We start from the raw sequence: 18317 nt of genomic DNA, 5'->3' as shown, positions 1-18317 counted from the left end.
TCTGGGAATGAAATCAGACTCAGGAGTAGGATAGGATAATGGAAGCTTTCTGGCTTTTGAGCCAAGAAGGCCTGATTTCTAGTACCAAAGCCAGTTCTTTAGCTATGTGACCATGGGAGAGATGCTAACCTCTTTGAACTAAAATTTATCTAAAAAGTCAGAATGTGCCTGCTTCAAAGGGTTGTTGGGAAGATGAACTATTATAGCAGAAAGGAATCCCTTGACATGGAGCATTTGCTCCATAAAGGCTATTTCCTCAGACTCTCAAAAAATTAGTCTAAAATAAACGTATAACCTAGGCTCTGGCATTGGATATTTGGGGGCTATATGTATTCTCTTGTTATAAATGCCAATGACAATAGTACCGGAAAGTTGAAAAGGATGTGGGGAAATGTGCAGTGTATTACTAAAAGACGGACATTTTAGAATGTAGCAGTTGTAGACATTTGGTATTCTCCATCCCTCCCATAGTACCCATTTTACCTTCTTCTGGTGGCAGTGCCATGGGACTCACTCTCTTTTCCATCTATTCACTTTTATTGTAGTTTGCTCAACACCTAACTCTACAGAGGGCATGAGACTCAGGCTTAGAAAATCAAATATCTCATCAGATGTGATGACATAGGAGTCAGAAAGTTTTGCCTTGCAAGTGTTGAGAAGCATGTGCTCTTGTCCACTGGAACTGAGCCTTGAAACGTGAAGTTGCTGATAGCCATCTTGTTAGCATGGGAGAGTAAGAAATAACACAAGGTGGTTGAGAATAGAGTTGAGAGATGGAGAAACAGTGTCTTGATGGCATCCCTTTAATCCATGGATCCAGCTATATGAAGCTCTGTATGACCCTGTCTTAGTTCAGGCTGTTATAACAAGGTACTACAGACTGCAGAGCTTATAAACAACAGAAATTTATTTCTCGTAGTTCTGGAGGCTGGAAGTCTGAGGTCAGAGTGCCAGTAAGGTTGGGATCTGGTAAGGATCCTCTTCCGTATTACAGATTTCCCATTGTATTCTCACGTGATGGACAGAAGATGAGAGAGCTTTCTGGGGTCTCTTTTTTGGGCACTAATTCTATTCATGTCTCCACCCTCACAACCTAATCACCTCCGAAAAGCCCCACCTCCTAATATCATCACATTGGAGGTTAGGATTTCAACATATGAATTTTAGGGACACAAACATTTAGTCCCGTATAAACCCTGTGAACAAATAAGTTCTTTTCTTTTTTGTGAACTAGTACCTTTCTTGCTTAAGCCTATCTGGGTTAGGTTGTCTGTTACTTGTGACCCAAAAATGTCCTCAATAACTTCAAGTAAGATATAATGTTATTAGGTTGCTTGAAGGAATTTGCCTATTGAGGAAAGAAACTACGACTAATTTTCTCACCTCATCCTCTTTCTAGTACCGGATAGAACCAAGACTGCCACTATCATTTTGCAAGCTACCTCATCTGCAAGCATCAATGACAGGCAGTCAGGCGCAGGAGAAAAGAGCATCTCCTCTAGTTCCAATGTGTGGACAGCCTCCACCCACATTGCCCCAGAGTCACTGGTTGTTTATTTTTTTTTCTGTCTTTCTAGATACAGTCATTTAATAATTTAAGGTCACATTCAAGAGATTTTTTTCAGAGATATTTTTTTCTCTAACCCTCTTAGTAAAACTGATAAAACCCAATTCATAAAATGGATTGGTATCAATTCCATTTTCTTCCATCTGTGTGAAAGAGCTGATGAAGGAAACCATGCAAATGCAAAACAGCCTGCAGGAGAAGGAAGGGAGGCCAGGGGGCTTGCACCAGCTAAATACAGATCCAAAAAAGAACCCCAGGGTGAGAAAAGTTGTTTGTACACAATTTATATAGGCTTGAAGTTAGTCCTTTCAAATCAGGATTGTCCTTGAGTACTGCTCCAAATCCTGTATGCAGGATCCTGTATGCAATGCATGTAAAACCCAAATGTATGTCCAATCCACATTCCTTAGCCTGGCATTTAAGGCTTCCGTCATCTGACCACAAACTAGCTCTCTAGCTTCACTCCTCCCTCCTTTCCCATCCTAACCAACTATGTTAGACAGACACATTTATTCCCATGTCTGGAACACACTCAGTGTCTCCCGTTGCTCTGACTTTGATCTTTTCATTTCCCCACCAAAAGAAGCTTCTTACCACCCTTCGCCTTTCCACTTCCCTAGGTTCCACAGGGATCAAATCAATTCCTTCTTGCCTCCTTAGCCAAAGGATTTTTTCCTTCCTCTCAACACTCAGAGCATCCATTTCCTATCTCTCATTTGACCTGCATTTATATACTGCTTTACGCTATTAGCTATCGTTTAATGTGTATGCATTTCATTTCTCTAACTAGATGGTTCACTTCTTGAGGTCAAGCATGATTATATCGTGTGTTATATAATAGACACAGTAGTATCTGACACAGTGATTTTTACAGGGTAAATGTGCAAAAATAATTTGTAGGTTGAGGATTGAGGCCGAGTGAAATGCTTCCTTGTACATGTTTTTGCTCATAATTTCTCTTGAGAACAAAGTTAGTAACTGGATATCAGATCCAGAAGAGGCAGAAATGTGGATGTTTGCGAAGGAAAAGCACGTGGATAAGTGTGCAATGGTTTGGGATAAAGGGAGAGACCAGATTAGTAGAATTGAAATGAAACACATATTATGGCAGACCTAGTGTCTGTGTAGAAGCTTCATTCCCAAGATTTCCACCAACTGCACCTACACAAACCTCCGCTGAAGTGAGAGTGACCCCAATATATATGTATATATGTGAAATTGTTCCATTTAAATTCTGTCCTCTTAATGGTACTGAAGCATATCCTTGCAGCAGGAAAGTGATAAATCCTGAGAGAATAATTATTCAATACATATATGAGAAAGTCTGAGTCCAGCATTAGGGAAACCAAGTTTGAGTCCAGCATTAGGGAAACCAAGCCTAGAGTTTTAGGCATAAGAATTGCACAGAGTGGAAAGAGCTGCACTTAGGTAGCAGCCTAGCTAATATACTACATTCTTGCCCCTCTTCCTTACTAGTAGAAACTCTGTATTATTGGGAGCAGAATATAATCAACTAATACTACATTTCCCATCTTTCTTTGCAAATAGGGGTGAGATCACAGTTCCGAAATCACTGAACAGGCCTTTTTGGAAAGCTCTTTAGAGACTTATTCAACTAGGAGGCGTACCCTTTGCATTTCAGCTTTCTTTCTTCCTCCTCCCATCTGAAATGAAACATGGATCGGATGGTGGGAGCTATAGTGGCCATATTGTAACCATGAGACAATCATGACACTAGAAGCCATCCACTAAGTCTGGTGAACAGATTGGGGAAAAAAGCCTGGGTGTCTGATGGCCATGGAGCTGGACCAGGCCTGACTATTTTTGGAGTATTTTAATGTAAGAGAAAAGTAAATCCCTTTCTTGTTTCAGTTACTATATTTTTTCTGTCTTTTTTACCAGTAACCAATGAACTTGCTGTTTCACAGAATTGTTACATAAATTAAATGAGACGATATATATAACGAGTCCATACCTGTGCTATTATCCTTTCTTCATACCATTTGTAAATGATTTAATTGTGGAGTAAATAATTAATGTCTGGCACATTAATTTTGATGAAAATACTGCCATTCTAGTAAAGATTTTTTGTGTTTTCACTACATGTGAGGTTGACAAACATTTTAAAATATTATTACTTCATGCTATATATATATATTTATATATATAAATGATATATATTTATATATCATGAATATATATTTATATATCATGAATAATTGCAACCTTTCCTCTTGTACTTGTCAACTGCTCCTCTGTTCTGATCAGGCTGTGGACTCACTTTTTCCCTGTTCTCTATATTTTTTCCTGTTACTTTCCACACACAGTAAGTCCTTGCCTGACTCTGCCAACTCAATACTCATTCATTCTTCAAGCCCTTCTGATTTCTTCATTCTATAATAACCACTGTCTATCAATGCTGCTCACAGATTCTTTCATACCTGAGCTCCTCTATCAATTGACTACACTAAAATATTCAGCACTGCATAATCTCCTTATCTTGCCTTTTAATTGTTTAATATGTGGAATTCTTATCCTCTTCACTAAATGGTTACTTCCTTGAGAGAAGAGACCACAATTCTGTAAGGAATGTCCAAATGAGTTCAACGTACATGAGGCACACAAATATATCATTTTTGTTGCTTTAGACTCAGCACAATTCAGGGCCACTTCTCTCATCCCCCAATCTCTAATAGTGTCTAGCAAAGAACTTGGAATGGAGAAGATGACTAATAAATACATGTTTAATGAAATTGAAAATTCTGCCTTGTTTAGGTCATGATGCCAGAAAGAAAAATGTTCAAATGATATTTAATCAAGAATTTTCATCTCAAAATTCAAAGTGCCTGCTCAATGAACTTGATGTACTGGGACAAACAAGTGCAACTGAAAGGAACACATAGCTAGCCAGAGACAAAGTGGAAAAATACCAGGCTGGTCAAGAACTATTTCCAAATTCTCTGTTTCTTTCACTGACCAAAGCATTTATTCAATCCAATCAACAAAGTACTTCAGTTTGAATGCCAGTGAGTTTCTTTCCACCTGGGGGAGGCAAAGGCTGAGCTTGCCATCATCGAAGAGGTCTACACATGCATATTTTAAATTTTCTCTCAGAATATCTATTTTTCCTGTCAGAACAATTACCATTTCTACCATTCTTTTGTTTGGAGGAGGTATTTTCGTGCTAAGGCAGAGATTAAGTATAACATTTAATTTAATTTTCAGTTTTCCATTTCCTTTACAGCTTTGAAACAAAAATTACTTTTATTAAAGTATGAGTTGAAAGTCAAAACAAAATGTGGTGGCAGAGTTTGAAATTCAAGTTTTTTTAAAAAAAGAGTCAAAAGGTAAGGAATTTATTTCCACATCTGAGAATTAAAGCAAGTTGCTAGTAAACTAAACTGTAACTAGTAATAATTCAATGAATATTTTAAAAGGGGTCTTGCAATGGTCTCTTGATAAATGTGGAGCATGCAGAGAAACGTTTTATTTTTGTTGTACAATGAATGTGTGCCCATTAGGGAAAATTAGAAGATGTAGATAAAGAAAAAGAAAAAAAAGGAGAAGAAATATTTTTATATCATCCAAAAGCCAACCACCCTAGAAGAGAAGAGCAACTGTTGACAGCTGGAGATATACCCATTAAAAATATGTGTATTGTTAACTAGATGATACGTTAGATCCTTTCTGTTCTCCCACAATGGAGGCTGAAACCAGTTAAGGATGAAAGGCAATTATTACTTCACACTCTAACCTCCAGCCTTTGAGGCCAGCCTTCCTCCTGCAGCCCTGCTGGGAAGTACTAGTACAGCACTCAATACAATGTCACTCCCTTATCACCCACAGTTTATTTAAGGTGAAGAGGAAAGCCAAGAGGATTCTTCTTCCTCTCTCACATGGAGAGGAGGATATTGTTTTCTCCTACCTTAAGGCCAGTGAAGGGAACTCCAAAAGAAATATCCCTAAATATTAGAGGTGTCTGTAATGTGGGGCACCAGCATCTTATTTTCCAGCTGGATGCAGGTCCAGGACAGACCTTTGTACTTGCATCCTATATAAGAGAAGAGCATGGTGAGGGAATTATTGGGAAGGCATTTGGGGCTCTGAGAATCTAGGAATCTGGTAGTTCAATTTTAGCAATTATTTCTATCTATGGGGGAGAATTTCCTTGCATATATCCCTTGAAATTTGGAGGTGCACTTGATTTGGAGAGTTCTGAAAGTAGAATACCCTTTTTCAAGGCCATATCAGCTGGGCTGGGTATAAAATGCTTGGAAAGAAGGACAGTGGTCCAACTTCTACCCATTCCTATTTTCTAGGTGCTCCGTAGAGCACAAAAGACTGGTAATTTTTCTGGCTCCATATACAGGAGCAATGGCATTATGAGACAGGAGCCTTGAGGCTGCTCAAATGTGTATTTTGAGGGTCAAGCAATGAGGAGGAGAATTACTTTTGGGAAGGAGTTGGGAATACATACAGCAGGGGCCAGTAGGAAACACTCCTGCTTGCTGGAGGAGGCTCTTGAGCAATGGAAAGTGTCCAGGTGAAGCCAATAACCACCCCCCAAAAAATAATCACACTCACAGCCTGTGAGGAGCTCTCCATATCAGTATAGATCCCCAATACCATATCAAATCAGACTGAGACAGAGCAAATACACGGTCTAGTTAACACTTAGATGAAGAGGCCTCTGCCCACTCTTTCCTCTGTATCACCAATACAGGAGGAATTAATGCTTGAGGGAGAAAGAGCAAAGAGTTGTATTAGAATTTAACCATACTACCACATTCTTCTCTCCCTACTCTAAGCAACCAGAGAGAAAAGAAGAGACAAAGATTTCAATTAAGAATTAAGGACAACATCTAAAATACAAAGATTTTTATAGAAATTGAAAGTGACTGAAAAGTTATGGTATCTAGCCTAGACTTCACTGAAGGAGCAACTGCCCCACATTTATGCCCCAATATGTTGCAAATTCTCAATAAGCTTATTTTGTGCATGTGTGCATGCACATGCAGGCACATGTATACGTATTCTAGTAATATGTAGGACGAGGTTATTCACTCCAACCTTCTTGTTGGAAACAACTAAAAATGCTGGATACTTTGTTTTTAGACCTTAAAAGCCTACAAAAAAGATATAAATAATTATCAGACTAAAATTTAAGTTTTTTTAAAAAAACCTCAGAATGGTAAATCAAAGGTAGAGTCCTCTTTATCTTGAGGACATTTTCTTAAGAAGAAAAATAGCTTTCACAGCCTGAATGGACCAGGAAAGAAGGCGGGCACCCAGAAACTATATCCATCCCTCTGTGAAACTTGGATCCCAAACTGCTACACACTTAGTATAAATATAAATTATAAAAGATTATCAAACAACAGTGCCTCCCACATTTAAAGATGTAAAAAATAAACTTGAAAATACCTGCAAAGTATCAGATAATTATAAAAAGTTATCTAGCAGATTTGGAAAAAGTAATGGGTGTGTTTAACAGCAGATCAGATACAGTTAAGGAGAGAATTAGTGCACTAGAAAATAGGTCAGAAGAAATAATACAAAATGCAGAGAAGAAATAATAGAAGATGAAAAATATGGAGGAGTAACTAAGAGTCATGGAAAATAAAGTGAGAAGGTTGAATATATATATATATATATATATATATATATATTTAATTGGATTTCTGGAGGACAGAGAACGAGACAGAGGCATATTTGAATAAACTATGGCTGAAATATTTCTAGAGATGGAAGCCATCAATCAAACCAGTCTAGAAGCTCAGTGATTTCTGAATGAGAAATCCATAGTCAAAATTAAATAAATTGAATCTATAGCCAAAATTTTCCACAAATAAACTGTCAGGACCAAATGACTTTATTGGTCAGTTCTCCCAAATATTCAAGGAAGAAATAGTCCAACCTTCTGTAAACTCTTGCAGAATATACAAATGTCAAGAAAACCTTGATACCAGAATCTACAATGATAATATAAGAAAAACACATATAGACCAATTTCATTCATGAAAATGTATGCAAAACTCTTAAACAAAATATTTGCAAATCAAATTCAGCAATATATAAAAATATAACCCATCATACCGAGAAGCAGAAACAGCTTTAATCAAATTTAGCATCATTTTATGATAAAAATTCTTAGCAATCTAAAAATAAGAGTGCTCTGTTAATCCACTGAAAGCATTTACAAAAGCACCCACGGTACACATCACAATTAATAGCAAAATATTAAAAGCTTTGCTTTGATATTGGGAATGAATCATCAGAGATTCTTGCTGTCACTATTTCTATCCAATATAGCAGTGAAGGCCTTCAATATTATAGTAAAGAACAAAATTATATAAATAGTGAGGAGATCAAGCAAGAAAATACAATATGGTAATTTTTACCAATATGATTCTGTACATTGAAAATACCAACGTATCTACTTATAAATGATTAGGATTAATAGTAGAGTTTAAAAACATTGCTGTATAGACAACATGCAAAACTAAATTTTAGGTTTACATATTAGCAATAATACATATGATTGACATTAAGAACAAAAATGAAAATTTCAAAAGCATCAAAACTATGGAGTGCCCAGGAATAAACTGAACTAAAAGGTGTGCAAACATGTACCTCTAAAGGGAAAATGACAAAATTTGAATGAAGGACATTAAAGAAGACCTAAATAAAATGAGAACTATGCCATGTTCATAGACTGAAAGAACTCATTATAAAGATTTCAATCCTCCTTCAATTTATTTATAGATTCAGTGTACTTCTAATAAACCCCCCAACAGATGTTTGTATGTATGTGTAATGGGAAAATGTATAAGCTGATATTACATTTACATGAAGATGCAGAGGGCTAAGGCTGTCATGACTTCATGAGAAAGAAAAGACAGTAGGCTCTAACCGATAGCAATACTTAATGTAAAAGGGTGGGAAAGAGACTAATGAAACAAAATAGAGTCCAAAAAACAGCTGCAGACATATGTGGATGTTTGATTTATGGCAAGAAGGATTGCAAATCAGTGCGAATGGTTAGGATAGTCAATAAATGATGCTGAAACAACCAGTTATCTATGTAGGCAAAAAAGAAAATTAAACACCTACTTCACAAAATTAAAAACCTACAGTTGGAAAAACAACAACACTTTAAAGAGTAAGATGGGAAGGTATCTTCATGGCTTTGGAAGAGGGAGGGGATCATTTAACTATATACAAATAACAATAACCATAAAGGAAAATAATTAATTGCAACTATATTATTAAAATTAAGAACTTCTGTTCACCAAAAACATCACAGAGACAATGAATAGATGAGCACAGTATAGGAAAATATAATTAAAACATATAATTGACCAAAGTGTATGCAAAAGTGTAGTATTCAAATAAATAATTCACTCAAAAGTTTTTTTTTGTTTTTTTTTTTAATTAAATTTATTGGGGTGACAATTGTTAGTAAATTTACATAGATTTCAGGTGTACAATTCTGTATTACATCGTCTATAAATCCCATTGTGTGTTCACCACCCAGAGTCAGTTCTCCTTCCATCACCATATATTTGATCCCCTTTACCCTCATCACCCACCCCCCACCCCCTTACCCTCTGGTAACCACTAAATTATTGTCTGTGTCTATGAGTTTTTGTTTCTCATTTGTTTGTCTTGTTCTTTTTGGTTTATATACCACATATCAGTGAAATCATAGGGTTCTCTGCTTTTTCTGTCTGACTTATTTCACTTAGCATTATTCTCTCAAAATCCATCCATGTTGTCACAAATGCTCCTATATCATTTTTCCTTAATGCCGAATAGTATTCCATTGTGTATATGTACCACAACTTCTTTATCCATTCATCTATCGAAGGACATTTTGGTTGTTTCCATGTCTTGGCCACTGTAAACAAAGCTGCAATGAACATTGGAGTACACGTGTCTCTATAGAGAAATGCTTTTATATTTTTGGGGTAGATACCCAGGAGAGCGATTGCTGGGTCATATGGTAATTCTATTCGTAATTTCTTGAGGAACCTCCACATTGCCTTCCATAGCGGCTGCACCAGTCTGCATTCCCACCAACAGTGTATGAGAGTTCCTTTTTCTCCACAGCCTCTCTAACACTTGTTACTATTTGTTTTGTTGATGAAAGCCATTCTGACTGGGGTGAGGTGATATCTCATTGTGGTTTTCATTTGCATTTCTCTGATGATTAGCGATGTTGAGCATTTTTTCATATGTCTATTTGCCATTTGTATGTCCTCTTTGGAGAAATGTCTCCTCAGGTCCTCTGTCCATTTTTCAATTGGGTTGTTTGTTTTTTTTGTTGTTGAGTTTCATGAGTTCCTTGTATATTTTGGATATTAGCCCCTTATCAGAGGAACTGTTTGCGAAAATCTTCTCCCATTCAGTTGGTTGCCTCATTATTTTGTCAATAGTTTCTTTTGCTGTGCAGAAGCTTTTCAGTTTCATATAATCCCATTCGTTTATTTTAGTTTTTACTTCCATTGCCTTTGGAGTCAAATTCATAAAATACTCTTTGAACCCAAGGTCCATAAGTTTAGTACCTATGTTTTCTTCAATGCAGTTTATTGTGTCAGGTCTTATGCTTAAGTCTTTGATCCATTTTGAATTAATTTTGGTACATGGTGACAGATAGCAGTCCAGTTTCATTCTTTTGCACGTAGCTATCCAATTCTGCCAGCACCATTTATTGAAGAGGCTGTCTTTCCTCCATTGTATGTTTTTAGCTTTTTTGTCAAAAATTATCTGTCCATATTTATATGGTTTTATTTCTGGGTTCTCAATTCTATTCCATTGGTCTATGTGTCTGTTTTTCCGCCAATACCAAGCTGTTTTGATTATTGTAGCCCTGTAGTACAAGGAAAAATCAGGGAGTGTGATACCTCCAGTATTGTTCTTTTTTTTTAATATTGCTTTGGCTATTCGGGGTCTTTTGTGGTTCCAAACAAATCTGATGATTTTTTGTTCTATTTCTTTAAAAAATGCCATTGGGATTTTAATGGGGATTGCATTAAATCTGTATATGGCTTTGGGTAATATGGCCATTTTAACTATGTTGATTCTTCCAATCCATGAGCACGGAATGTCTTTCCATTTCTTTGTGTCTTCTTCAATTTCTTTCAAAAATGTCTTATAGTTTTCAGCATATAAATCCTTCACATCCTTGGTTAAGTTTATTCCTAGGTATTTTATTCTTTTTGCTGCAATTGCAAAAGGAATTGTTTTTTCTATCTCTTTTTCTGAGATTTCATTGTTAGTATATAGGAAAGCAATGGACTTTTGTATGTTGATTTTGTAGCCCACTCAAAAGTTTTAATTGAGTATCTATTATGCCCCAACTGCTGGTCTAGGTAATGGTAATATATTCTAGTAGGGCTAGAGATAATAAACTAGATAAATATATTAAAATATATGTAATATGTTAAACAGTGATCAATGCCTAGGAGAAAATAGCAAAGGAGCAGCATGTTTATTGTCAGTAAACATACACATACATTGTCATTCATTCACAGGTCAATGTTCTGAGTCTGGGATAAGTTGGGCCATCCCTAAGGTTAACTTAGGCATCAGGAAGGTGTCCGGTGGTGGGATAAAGGTGTAATGGCACCATAATGAGAAGGTATCTTCAGAGGGCAAGATGAAGCAGGGAACTCCATAGAATATAACAGAGTTTATTATAGGGTGGTTTACTTATGGGAAGATTTGGCTGACACAGAGAGATGGCCCAACAGTTTTGTGAATATTATTCTCTGCTAACAAACTTGTTACAATACTTTTTAAAAATAGTGTAACTCAAGTACTAATGATTGACAAGACAAAGGGACAAAGGACGCAGTAGGGACGGGTCATACCTTCTAGTGGTCTTATGACAGTTGATTGCTTATAGTCAATACTGTTACCAGTTTGATATGTATCTTGGTTGTGATGCCATTCTGACTGTTGCAAATAGAAATATATATGGCTACGTTTTAAAGAACACAGGTGATTATCAATGAGAAACCTTTGATATGCTCTCTAAGGACAGTGAAGTTGGTCAAAGGTCCCAGCATGAAACATAAAAATGAAATGAAACCTGGGACACAGAGATGGGGTTAGTTTTGTTCACATCTACGTCAATATAGAAGGTACCCCATCTGCACTCCTTCCCCCGCACACACACACTCCTCTGTGCAAACACACACATATTTCACTCTCCTGCTTGTGGTTATATGCAATTCTTTAAAAAGAAACAAAGCTTTTACTTTTAACATTCAAAGATGTCTTAGAGAGGTAACACTGTATTGAATTTACGTTTAATTTCAAATGACCCATTTTAGACATTTTTTTCCTGAGAATACATGGAGAGAGACAAGAAAGAACCGATTTCTGGTGTTGCCATCAGCAATGGAGGGTGATGAATAGGGGGCGCTGTAGAAAACAAAGGATCATGTAACGTATCTTACAGCTCCTAGATACTCAGCAAATAAGTGTCTATTCCATTGCTGGAAATGTGTGATGTATGTGCTTGGGCTGGGATTCGGTTAGATGTTGAAGCAGGGCATCTGAATTCACTCTAAGATAATTTGAAATGAGGCTGTAAACAGAGCTGTGGGGATGCCATTGCAGGGTGGGAGAGTTACTTACAGTAACAGAGGCATTCTGCGCGTAACTGGGAGAACTCCTCAGTTACCTTTTGCTGTACACTCACATATTCTAGGTGTGAAGATATGGGACCAAGGTAATCATAAACTCAGTAAGAAAGTAGCCATAATCCAGAGCAGGTTCAACTGGGTTTGGGAATGCTGAATCTGTGACATGAATTGGGAATAACTCCATTTTCAGCCCTTTTATTCAATGTTTTGAGGAAATATTGCTTTCATCAATAAAACAGACTTTAGTATATGTGTGTCCGTCCAATTTCCTAGCAAGCCAGAGCTTACAGTTTGATAAGAAAAAAAAGGAGGGTCCAAATAATGAACACAAATGCTGATGAAGCCCAAAAAGAGGGACCAGATATTATCAAGGCAAGAAAATGCTCAGTAGACAAAGTTTGTGGTTTAAAATAAAACTTTGCTCACTACTTATTTTCCCTAGGTCCTGGTAATATCCTCCATTTTTCTAGCCTAGTCACTCTTTCCCTTCCACAATATTCTCTAAACAGCTTCATCATGACTTCAAAATGAAGGTAAATATGTAAAGTGAGCAGCGTGGAAAGTGGAAAAAATTAGGAACACCCTGTGTCTCTTTCCATTGCTCCCAAATGCCTGCATCATTCTATTTCCTTCCTGGGCAGGATCAAAAACTCCAGGGGAGACCCTGGCATCATTTGGGCTGAATTATCCTGGATTTGGATAATTTCTCATCATAACTCCACTATTCCCTTGAAGCAAGAAAAAAAAAAAGAGAGACATACCAGTCATAGATTTCATAATTCTAATTCCTGTTTGGTTCTGAAAATCAAAAAGCTTTGAGAATTTGGTATCCGTCTTCCATTACTGTAAATATGCCAAGGTCATTGAGAGCCTGGCACAGCATGTTTACATCCATTCCTTGGTGCCGCTCAGCTGCTCTTGATTTCTTTTCATCAGTCTGTGAGATCATTACTATCCTGCTGTATAATTGAATCATTCTCTATTAGCATCAAGCTTTCTCAAAATGAATTCACCAACAGGGAGTGGACATTCAGCAGTCATGATTATTTGGGTGTATTTCTCCTTAGCAACTTCTCTTATGGAGTGTTTGACTTACACTGGAGAGTACTCCTATTGGTCGCTTTTACTAAATCATCCTTTTCAACTTTCTCCCATCTCTCCCTCCTACGTAGCAAAAATTAAAACCCAGTTTTTGGAATGGATGAGTTAGCATATGGCAATCTTTCTCTATATGATTGTCCCAAATCTTTGATCTCTGCAGTCCTTTCATTTGGGATTTTTGTGTAAAACTGTCAATGACCTTGCAAGTACTAGCTGTCCTCTTGAAATACGAGGCTGGTGATGATGATGTACCATTTGGATAATAACAAATGGTAGTTCATATTTCAGCTGAGTTGGGCTTTTATGCTCTGCTATTAGACCCATAGTATTTAATATGAATAGAAAAATATTAAAATGTAATTAAATTGGTTGATCGTTTCTTTTTGCTACCAAGCAGGACATCTGGAATTGAAAGGTATGTTGAGTCTGCTCACGAATCAGGTCATGTCTGGCAGGGGGATTAGGCAACTCTTTTAAACTGAAGATTTGAAGTTCTTGTTCGGAGAGATAAGATTATTATCTAAGATGGAGATAATTTCACCATGACTCTCAGCTCTGTCATAGATGGTAGGGCAAAGTCACAAAAATCCTGTACTCTTTCATAGTTTAGAATTAAAATTAAGCCAGATCAGGGACTTGAGGATAGTAAACCAGCCAGTAAGCAAAATAAAAGGAGCTTGGTGTTAAATTAAGTCAAATTATTTTGACTATAAAAGAGCATGTTTCTCTATTCTATCTTAAAGTACTGACCTTTGGTCAATTTTTGCCTTTTAAGCAAATCCTTATGTAGACCTTTCTTCTGGTCATTAAGAGATGTCTGTACTGCCTTGAAATGAATTTTGTCATGGCATAAATATAAAGAGAAAGAAGTTACAAATGTTTATTTTATTTTATATTTTTTAACTTTCTAAAAAAGACCTTTGAGAACCAAAAGAGAAGTTCCTAAGGGGAATGGGACATAGCATTTAATGCATAACCGTTGAAGTGGATGTGGGATGGGCCTCAGATCTCCCTCCAAGAATGGACTTGTTGCCCCAGCAGCTGGGAGTGCTGTCAATAGAGTGCTTTATCTGTCATCTCCTTCAGGGACTGCCCAGCTGCAGAGAACTTCCTCACCTAAGGCCACATCCAATGTGAGACGGCCCACATCCAATGGCGGATAAATGCAGGATTATAAAGGCCTGGCCTTTTTTTGCCCAATGCAGAACCACTACAATCAGCCCTTTTAGATCCTAACCTTCCAGGGCGTCAGCCCAGGCTCTCCTCAGGCTGCATCACAGCTAGACTTCTCTTTCTGCCTAACTCCCACTTCCTTTCCTCCTCACCACAAGAATAGATTCCAAAAGGACACACCTCATAAACATTCTACGCACTAATAGCAACAATGATAAAATGGCAAGAAAATAGATAGGAGTGAGGGGTGGATGACATTGTCTCTGAAAATTTCTCATGGGTTTCTTGGGTAGCTAGAGGAAAGCAGGGTGTGTGTGCATGTGCCTACATGTGGGGTTGGGGTGCTGATGATCTTAGAGAACCTTAGAGGAGGTGGGATTACAAAGATTCAAAACTAGATAACCAGATGGAAAAAGAAGTTAAATAGATTCTGGTACCAATTTTAATTTGTGTTGGGGGGTGAGATGGGGGTAGAAGGCTTCCACACATCACCAAGCAACTCTCAGACACCATAACCATAGGTTATCATAGGTTACCTATGATTCCATATGTTACAAATTCAGATTCCGTAGGTTACAAGTTCAATCCTACATGACTGTCTCCCCTCACCCCCAATTTCAGATGCCAGCTCCTGACTGACCAGCTATAGATTAGAGGTTCCCACAACCTCCTTCTTGGACTTCAGCTGCTAGTCTCAAGTCCACATTGTTACCTATACTTCTATAAATCAGAGGCTCCCAAAGCCCCTCCTTGGGTTCGATTAATTTGCTAGAGCAGCTCACAGAACTCAGAGAAATATTTTATTTACTGGATTACTGATTTATCATAAAAGGATATAACTTAGGAACAGCCAGATGGAAGAGATGCGTAGGGCGAGGTATGGGGAAAGGGTGAGGCGCTTCCATGCCCTCTCCAGGGGCACTACTCTCCCCTAATTTCCATATGTTCACCAACCAGGAAGACCTCTGAAACCTGTCTTTTTGGGTTTTATGGAGGCTTCATTATATAGGCATGATTGATTAATGACTTGGCCATTGACAATTGAACTCGATCTTCAGCCCCATCCCTCCCTAAGGGCTTTCCAAAAAGTTGCCTCCTTAACTAACAAAGACAACTTCACCACTTTAAAAAAAAATTGTTTTCAATTACAGTTGACATTCAACATTATTTTATATTAGTTTCAGGTGTACAGCATAGTGGTTAAACATTTATATAATTTAGAAAGTGATACCCCCCTCACTAGTCTAGTACCCACCATGCATAGTTACTACGACATTATTGACCATATTCTCTATGCTGTATCTTATATCCCCTTGACTATTTTGTAACTACCAATTTGTACTTCTTAATCCCTTCACCTTTTTCACTTATGCCCCCAACACCCCCCCCCAGCAACCATCAGTTTGTTGTCTGTATCTATGAGTCTATTATGGTTTTGTTTGTTCATTTATTTTGTTCTTTTGATTCCATATATACGGTATTCCATACATACGATATAAGTGAGATCATACGGTATTTTTCTTTCTCTGACTTATTTTACTTAGCATAATACCTTTCCAAAAATTTTAGGAGCTGTGTTCTAAAGACTAAATATATATAAAAATATATCTTTTGGTTACCTGAATGACCAAAGTATATATTTTTCTTATAAATCACAACATTCCAGAAGTCAACATCCATAGAGGCCTGAGCACCTCTGAGTCAGCACCAGGGAGTCAGGTGAAGAAGAACCAAATCTTCCAACCATTCCTTTTATCCCCAAATGATCCTCCCTTCTCTCCTGTGTGTGGGAGTTTTATTACCTGTATTTCTGGTCACAGTTGAGAGCATCCTCTGTGTTCACCTATAGGTACCCCCTTTCCAAAAGCACGAGTTGTCAACAAGTTCTCATTGTCAGAGGAGTGTTCTCGACAGTAGTAGCATGAGAGGGAGTCAACAGTGGGGAAAGCCACTTCTTGTATATTAATACAGTAGTACCTCGGTTTTCGAACATCTCCGTTGACGAACATTTCGGTTTACGAACACTGTAAATGCGGAAGTAAATGCTGTTTTCGAACACACCTCGGAAGCTGAACATGTCACATGGCTTTGTCTGAGTGCAAGATCCTGAGGCCTAGCTGCCGGCTGTTTTTGAACGTTTCAGAACTCAAACGGTCTTCCATCCATCACGGATTACATTAAAAAACCGCGGTACCACTGTATATTATTCTCTTCAAGTGAACTTCTTACCACAGGATGAATGGTGCACTTCTTCCAAATGCTAACACTAATGTTTTCCCCAGAGGTAATCTTATCCAGAGGAACAAAACACGCAGCTTTGGTCTGAAATAGGAAATAAAATTCTCATGCTGGTTTCTGATACCTGCCTCCTGAAACAAGGAAAATAGAAAGAAAAACATCTTTCTTGTGTATTAGCATACTTAGTGACTAGGAGCCACACTACCTAAATATTATTAGGTTGGTGTGAAAGTAATTGTGGTTTAACAGGTCAACAATTATGTAAAAAATGCAATTACTTTTGCACCAACCTGATAAAAAGAGAGTCATCTTAGCAATGGCTTGAGAAATAGGAAAGCTTTATGGAGTGACAGAGGGAGGGGAAGAAATGAAGTTTTCTATCAGAAAGTTTAACTGAGTCCTGGAGTTTGCATTGAAGATATATTTGGCTACATCACACCGTGTTCCTAATAGAAGAAAATTGCTCTGAAAGAAAGAAGAGAAAGCAAAGGAAATTTTTTGAGGGAAATCCTTTTCATTTCAGCAAACAAGTGAAACAGATGGAGGAAGGATTTGTAAAGCAAATTTTTCATTGCAAAAATTTTATTTAGACTTTTTGTTGTTGGGAATCCCAAATCCAAGCTCATCTATTCTTGCTGTTGAGTGAAAACAAATAATCAGCTCATGTTCTAATGCTCCTATTATGGTTGTGGTGGTGATGATGATAATGACAATCATGTTTGTGATAACTAACAGTTATTTAAGTGCCAGACATTATGCAGCAAGCATGCCACATCCTTCCTTACATTTATTTATGCAGTAGTAGTATGCAAATTTTGTTTTTCTGCACTTAACCTAGGATGGTAGATAGATGAACCATCTCATATTCTATTTCAGTAAGTCTGCCTAGATTTCACTAACTCCTTAGTGAACAGTGCTCCTGTTGAGGAAATGGTTTATTTGGTTGTGACTGGGGGTGAAGGTTTATACCTATCCTTCACAGCACTTACTATAGAATAAATATTTAATAATCGTTCAGAAGAGTCTGGTCACTTCTGGCAGTCTGTTGGCTGTTTCAATTCAACTCAACAAGTAATTATTTGTACCTGTGATGTAAAAATGCTGTGAACAGAAAAGGGACCTGGGAGATTCAGTCCTCTGCCAAGGGACCTGCTGTCAACTTTCAAGAAACAAGACATAAACATGTGAAATGGGCACTTAATGATCCTAGACAACGTATTCTGAAATGTCACAGTGCTCAGGAGTTCTGATAAGGCAGGAGACCAGCATTGACTGGAGCCAGGAGGGAGAATAAGGTGAAGAGAGTCGATCCGTGCCAAGGATGGGTAAAAGGAAAAGAGGTAACTAGATGCTCCAGAAGGAAAAAAACAAAAAACAAAACAAAACAAAAAAAAACATTCACAATGAGACCTGTGTGGTTAGAGCACAGAATTTGCCCTTTCTGCAAAGATGAAAAAACTTTTGCTGGGAATTCTAACACTTTATAACACAGGACATCCAAATTCAAAACAACTCACATGTTAATTATTGATCATTCAAAACAGTAAAAGCACATATAGTATTCATTATGCAAATGTAAGGGA

Source organism: Rhinolophus hipposideros (assembly GCF_964194185.1).
Source record: "Rhinolophus hipposideros genome assembly, chromosome: 9".
NCBI lineage: Eukaryota > Metazoa > Chordata > Mammalia > Chiroptera > Rhinolophidae > Rhinolophus > Rhinolophus hipposideros.
This window is presented reverse-complemented; position numbering follows the sequence as displayed.